The sequence below is a fragment of the Pristiophorus japonicus genome, chromosome 24 (genome assembly GCF_044704955.1).
Source record: "Pristiophorus japonicus isolate sPriJap1 chromosome 24, sPriJap1.hap1, whole genome shotgun sequence".
NCBI classification, from domain to species: Eukaryota; Metazoa; Chordata; class Chondrichthyes; family Pristiophoridae; genus Pristiophorus; species Pristiophorus japonicus.
Window position 1 is genome coordinate 3,078,203 of NC_092000.1, and position 16,848 is coordinate 3,095,050.

The 16,848-nt window shown below is 46.9% G+C and overlaps 1 protein-coding gene across 2 annotated transcripts in view; it reads right to left on the reverse strand.

The window, feature by feature from the left end:
• The window catches only part of tyk2 (tyrosine kinase 2), a 116,214-nt gene extending 100,127 nt beyond the window's left edge, over positions 1 to 16,087 (reverse strand). The window contains exons 1-3 of one of the 2 annotated variants that reach the window (XM_070867148.1): positions 15,920 to 16,087; positions 4,101 to 4,171; positions 1,579 to 1,653 (exon numbers count right to left, since the gene is read on the reverse strand). The gene's annotated coding sequence lies outside the window, so the exon portion shown is untranslated. The remainder of the gene's footprint in view (positions 1 to 1,578; positions 1,654 to 4,100; positions 4,172 to 15,919) is intronic. The other variant, XM_070867147.1, reaches the window with a different exon arrangement.
• Positions 16,088 to 16,848: the final 761 nt, after the last annotated feature.

A 16,848-nucleotide genomic window follows, 5' to 3' on the forward strand; every position in this document is an offset into this window, starting at 1 on the left:
TGTACACCAGTCATTGACAGCAAACATGCAGGTGCAGCAAGCAGTGAGGAAGGCAAATGGTATGTTGGCCTTCATTGCAAGAGGATTTGAGTACAGGATTAAGGATGTCTTATGTTTTTATGTCTTACTAGTGTTATACAGGGCTTTGGTGAGACCGTACCTGGAGTATTATGTGCAGTTTTGGTCTCCTTACCCAAGAAAGGATATACTTGCCAGAGAGGGAGTGCAGTGAAGGTTCACCAGACTGATTCCTGGGATGGCAGGACTGTCATACGAGGAGAAATTAGGTCGACTAGGCCTGTATTCACTAGAGCTTAGAAGAATGAGAGGGGATCTCATTGAAATGAATAAAATTCTGACTGGGTTGGACAGACTGGATGCAGGGAGGATGTGTCCCCTGGCTGGGAAGTCAAGAACCAGGGATCACAGTCTCAGGATACGGGGTAGGAAATTTAGGACCGAGATGAGGAGAAATTTCACTCAGAGGGTGGTGAACCTGTGGAATTCTCTACCACAGAAGGCTGTGGAGGCCAAGTCACTAAATATATTTAAGAGGGAAATAGATCGATTTTTAGAAACAAAAGGTATCAAGGGGTATAGGGTGAAAGCGGGAATATGGTGTTGAGATAGAGGATCAGCCATGATCATATTGAATGGCGGTGCAGGCTCAAATGGCCGACAACTGTTCCTATTTTCCATGTTTCTAATGTTCACCGTCATCACATGTTGTGCCAATATCACCCATGCCCTTGGGCTACGCTGTTAAAGCCGGTTCCATCTCCTTGCTCAGATAGCGTGACACTGCATGAACAGCGGGGAGCTCTTCTGATGTTCAGGCCAACATTTCTCCCTCAACACTCCAAAAAAAAAAAGTCTGACTGCTGTTTGTGGGCTCTTGCTGTGTGACAAACAGCTGCCAGCTTTACCTTCAGAGTGTCACAGCAATTCAAAGTCGCTCACAGTGTGACCAATGCTTTGAGGCATTGCCAAGTGATGTCGTGAGCCACTGTCCTTTTACAGAAACTAACACTTGTGTTCAGAAGTAAACGTTGGGGGGGCACAATGAGGTTTTGTATTGGCACATTGCAGCGTTGCACCATCACCTGGAGGGGCTGAGCTTGCTGCGATGATCCCCACAGGCTGAGTTCCTACAGTCAGTGGTGTTACGGTGTGGACCGGAGCCAAGATCCAAGGAAGCAGGGCCACACAGGATCCTCACACACACATGCTGCTGCTACTCAAACAGTGCCATTAATGGTGGAGATCAAAACTGAACACAATATTCAAGGTGTGGCCTCACCAAGGCCCTGTACAACTGCAATAAGACCTCCCTGCTCCTATATTCTAATCCCCTAGTTATGAAGGCCAACATACCATTTGCCTTCTTTACCGCCTGCTGTATCTCCATGCCAACTTTCAATGACTGATGTACCATGACACCCAGGTCTCGTTGCACCTCCCCTTTTTCTAATCTGTCACCGTTCAAATAATAATCTGCCTTCCTGTTTTTGTCACCAAAGTGGATAACCTCACATTTATCTATATTATACTGCATCTGCCATGCAATTGCCCACTCACCTAACCTGTCCAAGTCACCCTGCAGCCTCTTAGCATCCTCCTCACAGCTCACACCGCCAGCCATCTTAGTGTCATCTGTAAATTTGGAGACAGTGAGGGTGGGTAGAAAAACTCGAAGTCCGTTATAACTGCAACAAACTCGGACAAAAGTGGTGTGTGGAATGTGGAAAGAGAGGGGCCCTTTATGCTGCAAGAAATAAGGGTCGAAGTTAGTTGCTATGGTGACCGTTTCTTAAAAAAAAGCAGGAAAGAATCTTTCAAAAAAAGATCTTTAGTGGGAATTCAAACCATGAAATTGGAGGCATATAGCACATAAAAGTGCTAAAACCTACAGAGGACATAGGTTTAAAGTAATTGGGGGAGGTTTAGAGAAGATCTCTTCACCCAGAGGGTGGTGGGGGTCTGGAACTCACTGCATGAAAGGGTGGTAGAGGCAGAAACCCTCACCACATTTAAAAAGTACTTGGATGTGCACTTAGAGTGTACGGGGATCAGAAATTGAAACTGGTTTAGGAATAATGGATAGTTATGACTTAATAAAAAGGAGAGATCATGTTTCTTTCTCACTGTTCTATTATTTTTTTCTGTAGTGTTTAAAGTTTTTGGGAAAGCATGTTCCTTTGTGTGACTGTGGCTCCTCCCACTTTTCCAAGTGCCATTGGGAAGTTTAAGATTGGAATTACGGTGGTTAATTAACCTATTAAAAATCAGAATTTTATTATGGCTATGATAAAATTCAACTTGGTGTAAATTGTGTGGAGAGCCTTTAGTTCTGGACATAAGGCATTTCACATCAATAATTGGTATGGTTTTAAAAAAATTCTGACCAATGTGTAACTGGGGAGAAAAGGATGAAATATGTTATTGTGCGCGAAGTTGTTTTACTGGAGTCAAAGCACAGAGACTTTACAAAAGTAAAAGATTTTTAATTGGAGAGTTAAACTGAAAAGGCTGCAAGCTGTGGGACTGAAGTTGACATTGATTGATGGTGTCTGTGTTTGTCGGCTTTCGAAACAAGGGAAGTTAACTCTTTCACAGGCAGCTGTGAACTCTTATTATTCAGTGGGCGATACCTTTTCAATATTGGAAATGTTCTTAATTTGAAGAGAATATTTGCTCCTGGGGTAGAAGGAATTTTAGGATCATGTTACAAATGAACCCCTCGGGCTCTTAAGCAGAGTCACAAGAGATTCTCTTGTTTCTTTTTTTTTTTAAGTTGGGGACCATTGGGAAGAGGCGATGTTGTTTAAAGGGGTTAGTGGATTGTGCCCGAGGGATCAGGAGAGCACACCAACGTAACCCACTACATCTGGCCCCGAGTAAATCTCAGGAGTGGGAGGTGGGAGGCCAGGTAATGGAACAAAACTATGCCAGGGTGGAAGTTTTGAACTCCGGTACAAGGGACTGTGTAATATCGTTGATAAAGCTAGTCCCATGGTATATGCAGCCCAGCTACCTGGGAGAATTAAATGGTTTTATATTAATCAGATTAAATTTTTCCAGTTCACCAGAGGAAACGGTTATGAACATGGGGAGCTGGATTCGTCCTCTCCAGGGGAATGAGGAAGAAGGGGTGCCTAATGTGATACCCCCACCTAATCAGGTACAGTATGGTCCAAAGGGAAGTGGACAGGACATGGGAGCTGGAAGAATCTCCTCGGGTCCCAGATCTGGAACCACCTCCTGACCACAGACATGCCTCACAAACCCCGTCAATCTCAGTAGTAAGAGACATATCATGAATGGTAGAAGTAGGGACAGCCAAGGGTATAGGATAGGGGTAATCATACCACTGTATAACAAGGGGTGCAAGGACGGGAGCGCGGTTGTACAAGCAATAAAGTTTAAAAAAAAGCTCATCCAAAGGCTCCTTTCTCCAATGAAAACAGATTTGTGGGAAAAGCGAATTGTTTGTCATAAACACATCCCAGGGCCAACAAATAGGCGAATGGTAATCTCAAGTCAGATGATATTGTACCATGATAACATAAGAACATAAGAAATAGGAACAGGAGTAGGCCGTACGGCCCCTTGAGCCATTTAATAAGATCATAGCTGATCTGATCATGGACTCAGCTCCACCTCCCTGCCCGCTCCATTACAAAGTGGTACCTGTAATATTGAATCTGACCAAAGTGGGACTACCTGGGTGGTGCAAGCCTAAATCAGCGCGGCTACATGGGAGAATGATCAAGGGATTTTGGCAGAGGGCCAGTACAACCTGCACTGAGTTCAGGGAGAGTGATGGGCTTGATCGGACCTTGACGGGAATGGTGCCGAGACTATTGGGGGGAATCATAACAGAAGGCGGTGAGGCCTGAGTAATATGTTGCAACTGGTTTAATGCGAAAAAGGGAGCAAACCAGATTATAGAAGAGGAACAAATCGTCTTCAACAAAACAGCTGGAAGTAATGTATGGATCTTGGTTAGTGGAACAAGCCCAAGGAAACCTGCAGCATATTGGAGAGGGAAAGCTCTCTTTCTGGGTAACTGATCGAGACCGAGGGCAATGTCCACTTACCAACTTATGAAGACTCTGTGCCAAGTCAGACGGTTGGTACAGGTGTACCCGGTGGCCGAGTGTCATTTACCCTGTTGGAGATAGTAAGGTATTACCCAATCATGCTGGAGAAAATTTAGCAAGCTACAATGAACACCGGAAATATAACCTGGGTGGGTGGGAAAAACCTGCATAGCCCCAGGCCGTATTGGGTGTGCTCAAGCTCAGGACTTGTTCATTTGCCTCGACAACATGGTAGAACATGCAGCCTCTGCATGCGCGTTTAATTGGGAGGGGATAACATGGAACTGCACCATGAAGGTATTTGCAAAACAGCATTTTTCTGTACGATCTGTATAAAGAGGGAAGGGTGAATACTGTGTCAGCACCATACACCGGGAATACCAGTACGGTACCAAACTGACTTGTCCCATTGCGACAGGATCTTTTTGTTTTACCCCAGTCCAAACTATGAGACTTGGGGCGCTGGTTTAATTAAGTAATTATTTGCGTAGGCAAGTAAATATCACTAAGAAAGGAGTTAAAAGGGTAACTGCCAAAAGGAAAGATATAATAAATTTGGATAGTTAATTGGGCCAATTGAGGACCAAGTACAATGGGCATTCAACAAAATGGGGAACAACGGCTAGACGCTGAGGTGATACTTATGGTACATATGATCGAGATAGTCCGACAATGAACAACGAGACGGTGCGTGATTTTCACGTGATCGATTGTCTAACAATAACCGACACACACTATAGGTATGTGGCGAGGATGGCAGCTGTTAACACATTTGACATAGCCAGTATAGACCAAGAAGTTCAAGACTTAGCCCAACGTTTGAGAACCCCTTTACTAAAGGGAAGCGATCGGACTTCGCAGTTGTCAGAAACAAGGGACGAGGGCAAATGCATGGCAGATGAAGTATAATGTGGATAAATGTGAGGTTATCCACTTTGGTGGTAAAACCAGAGAGACAGATTATCTGAATGGTGACAGATTAGGAAAAGGGGAGGTGCAACGTGACCTGGGTGTCACAGTCATTGAAGGTTGGCATGCAGGTACAGCAGGCGGTTAAGAAAGCAAATGGCATGTTGGCCTTCATAGCGAGGTGACTTGAGTACAGGGGCAGGGAGGTGTTATTACAGTTGTACAGAGCCTTGGTGAGGCCACACCTGGAGTATTGTGTACAGTTTTGGTCTCCTAACTTGAGGAAGAACATTCTTGCTATTGAGGGAGTGCAGCGAAGGTTCACCAGACTGATTCCCGGGATGGCGGGACTGACATATCAAGAAAGACTGGATCAACTGGGCTTGTATTCACTGGAGTTCAGAAGAATGAGAGGGGATCTCATAGAAACGTTTAAAATTCTGACGGGGTTAGACAGGTTAGATGCAGGAAGAATGTTCCCAATGTTGGGGAAGTCCAGAACCAGGGGTCACAGTCTAAGGATAAGGGGTAAGCCATTTAGGACCGAGATGAGGAGAAACAACTTCATTCAGAGAGTGGTAAACCTGTGGAATTCTCTACCACAGAAAGTTGTTGAGGCCAATTCACTAAATATATTCAAAAAGGAGTTAGATGTAGTCCTTACTACTAGGGGGATCAAGGGGTATGGCGAGAAAGCAGGAATGGGGTACTGAAGTTGCATGTTCAGCCATGAACTCATTGAATGGCGGTGCAGGCTCGAAGGGCCGAATGGCCTACTCCTGCACCTATTTTCTATGTTTCTATGAGATCGCCAGACAAATGCTGCAAGGCGAGGAAATCTGAGAGCCTCATGCCCAAACTATCAATAAGTGTACAACTAAATGATCTAACCCAAGAAACACAAAGAACTCGTATGTGCAATGTACAGCACGTGGTTACTGGGGAACATCCGATACAATGTAAACCAGATGAAACTGGGAAAAATAGCCGATTGGATAAATAATGAGCAGTTATCCAAATGGACTAAGGACGGTATTACCCTCTGTGATGTTCAAAGACAACCACAAGTGTTCTTATCCCCAAGTAATTGTATTACTAGAGAATTGAAATAGATCTGGTTCAAGCTATCCCACAGATAGAGAGTACAGATGCCAAACCTCTGTGGGCAGTACAGAACATAAGTGAAATACAAGGCCAATCCCAAGTTCAGTTCCACGATACGCCCCCTTATGCGGTAAAACTCTGGCACATTTCAAGGGGTGCATAACCGATGGTTGCACACAATATTTGGATGTGGTAGTGTGCGCAAACCCCATGGAAGGAGGGCAACGTATAGCATGCAGGTTCACTCAGACGGTTAACTGCAAATTGGAGATTAGTCCCCTTAATCATGGAGGGACTGAGGTGGCAGCCCAGGATGACGGGACGTACTGCATATCCACCAAAGGAACCAAGTACGAATATGTTAGTGCTGAATATGCGATCCTGTAACATAATTTCTGTTTTACGCCAAAAGTTGTGGTCAAAATAGGCCACCGATACCTATTCCAACAAAGACAGGAACATGTTGAGAACATCACTTTAAACAACCCAAGATGGGATGATGAAATGGAACAATATGAGATACCAAGTTGGCAAGACATTCCTTGTCTCAAAGAACATTTGACGCAATTGAAAATGGACACTGAGAAAAGCAGATTCCATATAGCATTCAAAGGACATTGAAAAACCCTGAAGGACATTCAATGGTGGGAACATGTATGGAATTGGGGAATTATAATATCCATCCGTAGATTCGTATAGTCTCTCACGTATTGGTGGCAAGCGAGCCCAAGGTGGACAGCGGAAACGTTTCAAGGACACACTCAAAGCCTCCTTGAAAAAGTGCAACATCCCCACTGACACCTGGGAGTCCCTGGCCAAAGACCGCCCTAAGTGGAGGAAGTGCATCCGGGAGGGCGCTGAGCACCTCGAGTCTCGTCGCCGAGAGCTTGCAGAAACCAAGCGCAGGCAGCGGAAGGAGCATGCAGCAAACCAGTCCCACCCACCCTTTCCTCCAACCACTGTCTGTCCCACCTGTGAGAGACTGTAATTCCCGTATTGGACTGTTCAGTCACCTGAGAACTCACTTTTAGATTGGAAGCAAATCTTCCTCGATTTCGAGGGACTGCCTATGATGATGATGGTCATACAGTAAGTGCTAGCTGTTGGATGGGGAATTGGGTTATGCATGGCATGCAGAAAGAGGCAACGGAGAAGGAAAGCAAAAGTTTTAATTATGGAACAGCAAAAGTTGTTAGCCGAATACCCTGAAATACCCTGCAGGTCACATCCCGAGTCCCCCAAACTGTGTGGCTGATCACCACAGAACGGAGCAGCGGACACAGGATGAAGTAGAATTAGGTTGGTAATCTTGGGCTGGGTAGCCAAGTACCAAAAGGGGGGACTGAAGTGAGGCTTTCGAGCTCTGCTATAATTAAAGGGTTAAGAATGGGTCTCGGGACTAAAAAGAGCTAAATAGGCTTTTGTAGTGGTCAGCTTTCCAAGTTGCTTAACGGGGCAGAAGAGATAACGCGAAAAATAACATGCCCAGGATGATTAACTGTTGTAACTTGAGGACAATTACAAATAGCCAAACTGCTGAACCACAGGAGGCCCATAGAAAATAGGTGCAGGAGTAGGCCATTCGGCCCTTCGAGCCTGCACCGCCATTCAATATCATGGCTGATCATTCCCTCAGTACCCCTTTCCTGCTTTCTCTCCATACCCCTTGATCCCTTTAGCCGTAAGGGCCGCATCTAACGCCCTCTTGAATATATCCAATGAACTGGCATCAACAACTCCAGAGGGGCAGTTAAACAGAACAAGGGGTCAGATGCAACATGTTGGAGAAACACCATCTGGTATGAGACTCAGGTCAATGATTGACCAATTCCCTTTCACGTCACACAATCAGCAATTGTGCACGCGGGCTTTGGGCCAATTAAACAGTATGTGGGGGACTGTGCACAAGGCTGACATGCATCATTAAATGTATAAAAAGTTGCTTGGTACATTGTATCATCGGAGAAGCCCAGCTACAGACAACCAGCAGGCAGGCTCCCCACTCGTGCAAAATAAAAACTACTTGAATCTTCAAACTTAGACCCGGTGTAGAGTGTTTATTTTAAATACTACACGACAATGGTGAAAACAAAATGAGGAAAGTATCCAGAGAACCATGCCAACAAAGAAAAATACTGATGGAAATAGCCACGCAGCAAATCAAGGTCATTCTGCCTTTGAAATCACAAGTGTCTTAAATGGGCCCAGAGTTCCTGCATTGACCACCTGACCATGTGCTTGGCTGTGTATATTAGTGCACTGCAATGACAACACAAGTGTCAAGTTCCCCATCACCAGACGGCTTCCAGCTGCTTCGCCACCCAGCTCAACACCACTCACCGAGGACGCTATGCTCCTCTCTAAGGTCTTGCACTTCGCGGATTACATTTCAGCCAGCATAGCTCCACCCCTCCTATTAGCTCGGTCCTTCTGCAGCACAAGGAACACTGACAACCGCAAACATCAGCGCTGCAGTGTCGGTCTCCGGAGATCACTGATGGCCTGGCCAAGGCCCTTCCTTTCAGATACTCCACAGTAAGTGCTGGGAGCGGAGAGGAAAACAAGTTCTCAGCTGCAGCCCCATTGTTTGCTGGACTCCATTACATACATGGGGGTTTTTATTGACAGGCTGCGATGAAAGAGTCACGGCCAAATGTGCCAAACACGAGCTCGGCTGAACAGAATGAAAGTGAAAGGCGTGATTAAGCAATGTTCAGCTTGGGGATTAAAGGCCACAGGGCCAGGAATGACCAAGGGAGGGAAGGACAGCCAGAGTTTGGAGGTTCTGGGAACGAATGAGTACGTGCGATGTGATTTCAGTGTTGGGAGGATGTGTGGGCTGACATATTTGGAAGGAAGTGAGGAAAGCTCAGAACTACTGATAAAATGAAAGGAAGCTAGAAAAGTTGTGGCATGGCGAGAGAGATAAAGGTTGGAAGAGGCGGGTGGGCCCATTCGACAATAAGCTGTTAAGAACATTATGATTCCAGGATGAGAAAGGTTCTCCAGTTCAGCAAAGCTCGTCCACCAATCGTGTCAGCTGTGGCTCAGTGGGCAGCACTCTCGCCTCGGAGTCAGAAGGTTGTGGGTTCAAGTCCCACTCCAGGGACTTGAGCACAAAAAAAAATCTAGGCCAACAATCCAGTGCAGTGCTGAAGGAGTGCTGCAGTGTTGGAGGGGCAGTGCTGAGGGAGTGCCGTACTGTCGGAGGGGCAGTACTGAGGGAATGCTGCATGTTTGGAGGTGCTGTCTTTCAGATGAGATTTTAAACCGAGGCCCCGTCTGCTCTCTCAAGTGGACATAAAAGATCCCACGGCACTATTTTGAAGAAGAGCAGGGGAGTTCTCCCCGGTGTCCTGGCCAATATTTATCCCTCAATCAACATCACTAAAACAGATTATTCGGCCATTATCACGTTGTTGTGTGTGAGAGCTTGCTGTGCGCAAATTGGCTGCCGCGTTTCCCACATTATAACAGTGACCACACTCCAAAAAGTATTTCATTGGCTGTAAAGGGCTTTGAGACGTCTGGTGGTCGTGAAAGGCGCTATATAAATCCAAGTCTTCTTTCTTTGCAACATTCACAACCGAACAGCCGAATACGCAGCTGCGTTTTGAACGCCCCAATTAAAATTTCCGTACAGCCAGAATAACGTCAGTTACTCCACTAGTACGGAGAGGAGGCACCAAGAGTCCAGAGCCAAGGCAGTGAAGAATCCTCACCGACCATCCCAAGCGACTGATTCACACTGCGAAACAAAACAGGAAGGGTTCACTGAGCGTGATCTGTTACTGGGTATTCTGCACAAGGCAGGCGACTATGGTCAGGTCCCTTGTCAGTCAGGGGAAAGTGCAGATGATTAGTTGATGTCGCAGGACAATCAGATACAAGTCGGCTGATTGACGAGCTGATTGAGGTCATTCAGGACAGTGGTGTGAGCCAGAGCCGGGTTCGTGGCAGAGAAGCAGAGCTATTGCTGGCGGCAGAGCAATGAAGTTGCCAAGACTGGTAACTGCAGTGGAGGGCGAGACCGAGTTGCTGACTTAGTTTGGTTCTAAAAGAAGTTGAACTGTTGGGAGAGAGTGATTCCAGTTTGAAGAGTGAGAGAGACAGCAGATAAGCTTAATGCGGGGAGGGAGAGAGATTTCAATGATACAGGAGATCAAAGCCAAACCTCACAATCCGGGCCAGCGAAACAGGCAGCACCTTTGGATTGGAGGAAATTTAACACAAGTCATGAGCTTCGATTCAGTTACCAAGCTGACTCCTGTCTTGCCCCTTGTGCAAATCAATAGCTTTAATTCAAAAACCTTTCAGGCACGTCTCCAAATCTCTCTCTCTCATTTTCTTATTCTACTTTGTTGTCGAACCAACTGGACAACGGAGGAACGACAGAAGGCGATAAGGCAGCCAAATGTAAAACAGGTTCTGGAGCAGCAGGGTCCACAGCTCAACTCAGCATTTGCTCCCAATCTCCACCGTGCCAGGGGTACTGGTGTGGCCACACTATGAGGGCCTATCAGCCCACACTCCACACCAGCTGGCGACAAGAGATCACAGAGCTCCCCCAGCCATGGATGGTGTAGGCTGCCCAGCAATCAGGAGCACCTACATGGCAGCTTGCACATCCTCGGGAGGTCCCAAAGCCTTTCACAGACAAATCATTACTTTTGAAATGTTGTTTTGTAGGGAAACATGGTAGCCGATTTGCACAGGTCCCACAACCAACAATAAATGATAAATCAATCTATTATTCATGGTGCTGGCTGACAGAGGAATGATGGCCAGGACACTCGATGAACTTCTCTGATCTTCTCGGAATTGTGCCCACGGGATCGTATACATCCATCTGAACAGCAAGACAGGGCCTCCGACATTGCAGCGCTCGCTCAGTACTGCGCTCCCTCAGCACTGCCCCCCCGACAGTCCCTCAGCACTGCCCCTCCGACAGTGCGGCAGTCCCTCAGCACTGCCCCTCCGACAGTGCGGCAGTCCCTCAGCACTGCCCCTCCGACAGTGCGGCAGTCCCTCAGCACTGCCCCTCCGACAGTGCGGCAGTCCCTCAGCACTGCCCCTCCGACAGTGCGGCAGTCCCTCAGCACTGCACTGTCAGCCTGGATGATGGGCTCACATCCCTAGAGTGGTCCTTGATCCCATGACCTCCTGACTCAGGGGTGAGTGCAACATTACAACAGGGACTACACTCCAATACTTGCTGTAAAAAGTAGTGGTCATGATAGGCGCTATAGAAATGCAAGTCTTTCTTTCTGCCACTAAGACAAATCTAGAAAACAAACGACTTATAGAATAAATTATGTAGCTTACCCACACGACAAAAACACTCCAATTAATGACTCAGTAAATCAGGATTTGGCAACAAACCTTCCTCCATCTGCACCTCAACTATCTGCTGTGAAAATCGATCCAAGATCTTGATGTGAGAGTAACCTGTTCTCCAGCTAGCTGTTGGAGTGCCTGGGCCAACGCAGCTCAGATTTAAAAAAACTAGAAATAATAAAAGCAAGCTTTGAAAGTGAGCTGATTTGGCTCAGGAGATAACAGGAAAGGATCACCTCAAGTTACTGGGATAGAATAGAGAATCTCTCAGCACAGAACACAACAGCACAGGTGGCCATTTGGCCCATCGTGCCTGTGCCAGCTCTTTGAATGAGCTATCGAATTAGTCCCACCACCTTGCTCCTCCCCCATAGCCCCACTATTCAAACATTAGAAACATAGAAAATAGGTGCAGGAGTCGGCCATTCGGCCCTTCGAGCCTGCACCACCATTCAATAAGATCATGGCTGATCATTTACCTCAGTACCCCTTTCCTGCTTTCTCTCTATACCCCTTGATCCCTTTAGCGGTAAGACCACATCTAACTCCCTCTTGAATTTTTCTAACGAACTGGCATCAATAGAAACGTAGAAAATAATTAACAATTTAGCTTACAATAACTTGCATTGATATGGTGTCTTTAACGTAGTGAAACATCCAATCGTTCCAATGTGCTTCACAGGAGTATTATGCGATAAAAATTTGACACCGAGCCGCAAAAGGAATTCAGTTCCAAGCTCAAAGCAGAAGAGTCTGCTCTCTTTAATCATTTAACTGAAAAACTGCCATCAATTCAGGATCATCAACAGGATGCACCAGTGTTGGGATCTCTGCAGTCCCTGGCAATATCTAATAAGGCAAGTCAGAAAACGCACACAAAGCAAAAAAAAACATGCTTGGCTTTTGCAGCAGGCAGCAAATAGATTGCTTGCACCACTTTAGCAAGTACTGCCCCAGATCTGCAGCTACATCTGTGACCATCTATATTATCATAACGTGACAAATTTTAAACAAAGAAATGGCAAACAGGTTTTTTTTTTTTTTTTTAAATGTGCTTGACTGCGCAATTCCTTCCCTCGACGAGAAATTGTGTGTCAGCTGTGGTTCAGTGGGCAGCAGCCTCGCCTCCAAGTCAGAAGGTTGTGGGTTCAAGTCCCGCTCCGGAGAATGAGAACAAAAATCTTGGCTGACGCTCCAAGTGCAACACTGAGGGAGCGCCGCACCGTCGGAGGGGCAGTGCTGAGGGAGCGCCGCACCGTCGGAGGGGACGTTAAACCTAGGTCCACGTCTGCTCTCTTCGGTGAAAGTAAAAGATCCCACGGCACTATTTCGAAAAAAGAGAGCATGGGAGTTCTCCCCGGTGTCCTGGGGCCAATATTTATCCCGCAATCAACATAACAAAAACAGATGATCTGGTCATTATCACATTGCTGTTTGTGGGAGCTTGCTGTGTGCAAATTGGCTGCTGCGTTTCCTACACTATAATAGTACTTCAAAAAGTACTTAATTGGCTGTAAATCTCTTTGGGACATCCGATGGTCCTGAAAGACATTGTATAAATGCAAGTCTTTCTTTTCTTTCTAACCATCGGAGAGTATGGGATTATACACATATTTATCATCATAGGCAGTCCCTCGGAATCGAGGAAAACTTGCTTCCACTCTTAACAAGAGTTCTTCGGTGGCTGTATAGTCCAATAGGAGAACCACAGTCTCTGTCACAGGTGGGTCAAATAGTCATTGAGGGAAGGGGTGGGTGGGACTCGTTTGCCACATGCTCTTTCCGCTGCCTGCAGATTTATAATAGGTGTACAATAGCAGACCTTGATATTGTCCAATAGTTTACACACTGGATGATCTAGGAGTCATTTTATGCCCTGTACTGGTTGTACTCGTGACACAAGCAGAGCATCCCAGGCTTGGGTTGAAGACATGGTTGCTGGAGGTGGGTTATCTAACCCAACCTTGCAGTGTTTATGGCTGGAGTGTTGGAACACCCACCGACAGCCCAGTATAATGAGCAGCGAAATAAACGGGAAATTAACAACTCCACTCCCTAAAATACACAGATGAAAACATTACAAAAACCCAAAGATGGATTGGGAAAGAAAAACGTAAACCATATGCAAGTTGCTTTCTCAACTCAGGTTTTGCTGAATCATTTTCACACAAATACACGGTGCAAAACGACCATCGAGATATTCATAAATTGTATTTACGCAGCATCTTTAACAGAGTAAAATGTCTCGAGGCATTTCACAAGAACGTTATCAAAAAAATCTGGCACTAACTCTCATAAGGCGATATTAGCGCAGTAACCAAAAGCTTGGTCAAAGACGGAGGTTTTAAGGAGCGTCTTAAAGAAGTTAATTCCGGAGCTTTGGGCCTCAGCAGCGGAAGGCACGACCATCAATGGTTGAACAATTAAAATATTGGATGAGCAAAAGGCCAGAATTGGAGGGATTAAGTGTGTCAATCATCATTTTTTAAAGTTTATTTAACTGGAAAAGTCTGCAATATGAAAACTGAATAACCCCGGTAAAATCACATCGTACAGTGCCATCTGTAGCTGTGTCAATGGGAGAGGATAGTGCCAACCAATCTGACAAAAACTAAATTCCAAGTTTGTCTCAAACTCGTCGAATTAACAGAAATGCAAATAAACTGGCAACAAATTGGCTAGTATCTCAATTCCACTGTTGTGCAAATTATAGACCGACATTATAATCTTGTATACAGGCAGGCATCAATTCACAACATTAGGTATGACTCAACGAACAATCAGTAACGTCTGTTCATTTTGTATCGAGTCTTTCAATGAACACGTGACACCCATATTATTATAAATATAGAATTACAAAATACAGTAGCAATTAACAAGGATTAGTTTTGTCCCCATTTGATTCACAGGGTAGGGAATTAAACCTTCAGTGTGGTTACTGAAGATTGACCACAAATACAAAAGCAAAATACTGTGGAGGCTGGAATCTGAAATTAAAACAGGAAATGCTGGAAATCTCAGTGGGTCAGGCAGCATCTGTGAAGAGAAAAACAGAGTTAATGTTTCGGGTCAATGAGCCTTCATCATCGATGTGAAACGTTAACTGTTTTTCTCTCCACAGATGTTGCCTGAGTCGCTGAAATATCCAAGATTGACCTCAACTGCGTCAGCTTACGTGGCCCTGCTCCCAATCTGAGCAGAATTTCCCCTCCTTGCTCTCGGGAGTTCTACGTGGAACTCTATCTCTGCCATATAGACACAGTTCCTAATCTTGCCGATTGTGCCTGACTTTTGCCCTGTGTGTGTTTGTGTGTGTGTGTCTCTCTCTCTCTCTGATAAGTGCGGTGAAAGTGATTATTCCTTTTCACGAGAGAAATGTCCTTTCTGTAAGCTACCCAATGCACTCTCAGTTCGAAATAAAATTTTAACCATAGGCATGTGTATACAAGCCTCTATCACTAAAATATGACTCACTGCTCTATCCCTTTATCAGGACACAGCCTCATCACTATCTCACTGTCCATCTGTACTCCCTAAACTCACAAGTCTTCATATCTTATCTTCATCGGTCTGTGCCCTATCTCTACGTACCTTTCTGGGAGTGTCTGCTCCAACAGATCCCACTCGATTTCTGTGCTCACATACACACACACATATATTTTTTTTTTTGAAAAGAACACACACACAGAGCGAAGCTGGATTGTACCCTTGGCCAAGGTATGGACCCCCCACCCCCACACACACAGAGACACCCCCCCGCACAGACCCACCCTACAGACTTCCCCCACACAAAGACTCACCCCACACCCCCAACATAGACAAACCCACACAGAGACCCACCCGACAGACTTACCCCACACACAGACAGACCCCCCCACACCCGCAGACTTACCCCACACACAGACAGACACCCCCCTCCCCCGCAGATCCACCCGACAGACTTACCCCACACACACAGACCCCCCCACACCCCCTCACAGAGACCGACCCCCACAGACAGACCCCCCCACAGAGACCGACCCCCACAGACTTACCCCACACCCCCTCACAGAGACCGACCCCCACAGACTTACCCCACACACACAGACCCCCCCACACCCCCTCACAGAGACCGACCCCCACAGACTTACCCCACACACACAGACCGACCCCCACAGACTTACCCCACACACACAGACCGACCCCCACAGACTTACCCCACACACACAGACCGACCCCCACAGACTTACCCCACACACACAGACCCCCCCACACCCCCTCACAGAGACCGACCCCCACAGACTTACCCCACACACACAGACCGACCCCCACAGACTTAGCCCACCCACACACAGCCCGCCAGCATCAAGTGACGAGGAGCAGGCCCACTGCCCCCCTCCCGAACGCTGCGGACCGTGTCAACCCGTCACCGCCCCCCGGAGCTGGGCTAGGCCGGGCCCCCCGGCACACCCCGCCCAGGCACCCACCTTCGATGCCGTTGTGTCCCCTGGCCGGCTTCCCTCGGGCCCCGCTCCGCTCCCTGGGCCACCGCCGCCGTTCACTCGCTCGCTTCACACGGACGCCGCTCGCTGCTCTCCTGCCTACCGGAACTGACGACACGCCGCCCGCTCCACGCATGCTCCCACCGCCCATGGCCTTCTGGGAGTTGTAGTCTTTCTCCCCACCCCCACACAATCACAGCCCAGTACAATAACAACTTGCCTTTATGTAGCCCCTTTAACATAGTGAAACGACCCAAAGCTAATCCCACTTTCCCACTCTCACCCCAAAACTTGACACTGAGCCACAGAAAGATATATTTGGTCAGATGACCAAAAGCTTGGCAAAAGAGGGAGGTTTTAAGGAGCGTCTTAAAGGAGGTAGAGAGGCGGAGAGGTTGAGAGAGGGAGCTCCAGAGCTTGGGGCCCAGGCAGTGGAAGGGACCGCCACCGATGGTGGAGCGATTTAGAATCAGGGAATGCTCTCGAGACCAGAATTGGAGGAACGCAGAGATCGCGGAGGCTTATGTGGCTGGAGGAGATTAGAGATAGGGAGGGGTGCTGCCATAGAGGGATTTGAAAACAAGGATTAGAATTTTGAAATCACGACAAGCCAGCAAGCACCGGGGTGAGGTGTACAGCACAGGAGGCCATTCGGCCCATCGTGTCTCGACTGGCTCTTTTGCAGAGAAATCCAGTTAGTCCCACTCCCCCGTTCTTTCCCTATATTCCTGCAATTTTTTTCTCTTTCAAGTATTTATCCAATTCCCGATTGAAGGCTACGATTGAATCTGCTTCCACTGCCCTATCAGGCACTGCATTCCAGATCCCAACCACTTCTGTGTAAAAACATTATTCCTCATGTCAACGGGTCAACAATTTCAGGGAGAATATTGGCAAGAAAAAAATCACGAGCT